Source organism: Ambystoma mexicanum, chromosome 1p (genome assembly GCF_040938575.1).
Source record: "Ambystoma mexicanum isolate Mex_15411 chromosome 1p, UKY_AmexF1_1, whole genome shotgun sequence".
Taxonomy (NCBI): Eukaryota; Metazoa; Chordata; class Amphibia; order Caudata; family Ambystomatidae; genus Ambystoma; species Ambystoma mexicanum.
The window spans coordinates 140,418,077-140,420,158 of NC_090921.1; the positions used below are offsets into that span (position 1 = coordinate 140,418,077).

Consider the following 2,082-nt stretch of genomic DNA (forward strand, 5'->3'; position numbering starts at 1 on the left):
AGAAAGGACTGAGGCTCCCCAAGGAGGCATTGTTGGTAAAATATTTAGCACCAATTAATTTGTTAAATATTTGCGAAGCAGCATTGGTTAAAAGTAGTGTTTGAAACTGGCCCCAAAAAGTAGTCTATTATGGTCAGAAAAACAAGCCCATTCTAGAATCAAGGGCATTGCCCTGCAGGTCAGTCCGAAACTGCAAAGAATGTTCTGGAAGGAACAGAAAGGAATCTGGTGACCTGATATTTCATTTTATTCAGAGCAACTGCAAGAGTGGAAGTAGTACAGCCTGGCCTTTTAAAAACAGTTTGCTATAAAATACGCGAAGGGGGCACCCGGATTTGAACCAGGGACCTCTTGATCTGCAGTCAAATGCTCTACCACTGAGCTATACCCCCGGCCCTCTGAAAAGGCGATCCTGGCTGCACCTGTGCCTGCTGACGTGTCTGTGAGGCACACCTTTACTTCTTTCACACCTGTCGCTGATTCTCAATACTGTTTAAACATTGAAGGAGTGCTGGTGGGAACGACAAGTTTCCTGGTGAAAGAAAAGTTATTTGTACTTTAAACGGAAAGCTGGACACAGTTTGGGCTTTTGGGGTGTAGTCCGTAGCCTTCATGGCCCCCCTCATCCCATCGTGTACATGCAGAGCAGGAATGAGCCCGGATTTCCCCACAGCAGCGGTCACCTGGAATGTTAGGCTCAATTTACTTTGCATGCTGGTCATTGTAGGCCATTCACAGTGGGGAATAAAGCGGCAATGGTAATCTTTTCGCTCAGCTTGTCGCTTTAATGATGCAAATATCGCAGGTTGATCAGTGAACATCTCGGTACATCTCTATAAAACAGAGTGTTACTTTGCCGAGTGTTGTTGACACTTTGAACTATCCTAGAGTATTTAATTTCGGGGCTGGCCCGCAGCACGGTCCCCTGAAAGCAGATGTGTGCCCACTCACTGCCCAGCTATTTAACCCGCGGCTGCCACGTTAGAAACGAGTAGGAGAGGAAGGAGAGATGTGCGCTGCTGTTGGGGAGAAGGTGGGCCTCATGGGGGTCCGGAAGCTGCTATGGCCTTCATGACAGCACCATATGCGAACGTGGCAAACACATTTTAACAGGATTCCATGCAACATAGAAAGACCATTGTCTGTGCCATGTCCTCCAAATCGTACCAATGTTTAGGTGAACACTACACCTGCCCCCGCAAACGCCATCCTGCGAATTCTTTCATAATAACAGTGAAACTAGATCACAAAGGAGCCTTTTAAAAAAGGTGTGTTTTATTTTCAGGATGCCAGCTTATTTAGACGGTTTGAAGTTTGCAAACTTTAAATGTTTTTCACAAAACATATCAAATATGCTGAACAACTGTGTCAAATAATCACTATGAGCATGTCACCGTATCACACTGTTTCCTGTGCTGTGGGTCTATAAGTATTTGTAGTATGAAGGCAAAACCCAGATGAGACTTTTTAGCCTCACATAAAATTGCATTTTGGTGCCTGCAGTCAAACCCACCCTTGTTAACCCATTGCTAAAGGAACCTGCAGCTAACCCATTGACTGAACGAGCTACAGCCTCATCTCCAACTCACCAACACTCCAAAAATGCTACAAGAATTCACCTACCAACATCTCTGGGGCCATGTGGTGGTAACCAACTACATCATGCATGGATTACAACACAGTTTCAGACTAATGGGGGAACCAAACCCACCTTCTCTTCCATATGGGGCACATTAAGAAAAGCAACACTGATGCAAATACAGCAAGTGCACTCATCTTTCTAGATATTTTGGCAGCCGCCAACACTACCAGCCAAGGAAGTGGAGTGTGAGATATGCCTCGGGTTCTCAAAGAAGACGACGAGGGACAGGCAAGGTAGACTGGCGGCGTGGTTGAACAGTAGGCTACTGCCCTGTGCTCCGAGCAGGGTCATCCCTCACCCAGGACCGTCCCTACTGAGCAGCGGTCTTGTATGTCCTTTCAGGGAACCTCATCTGTGGGGGCCCAAGACAAGGCCAAGAACCGCAAGTCAAAGACCACGGGGGTCGCTGCGGAAGCAGGTCCCAAGGTGGACAGGGCGCA

The 2,082-nt window shown here is 47.2% G+C and overlaps 1 non-coding gene across 1 annotated transcript; it reads right to left on the bottom strand.

The window, feature by feature from the left end:
• Window positions 1–320: 320 nt before the first annotated feature.
• Window positions 321–392, bottom strand: TRNAC-GCA (transfer RNA cysteine (anticodon GCA)). The gene has a single exon. It is a non-coding gene; the product is annotated as a tRNA-Cys (tRNA).
• Between the last annotated feature and the right edge of the window lie 1,690 nt (window positions 393–2,082).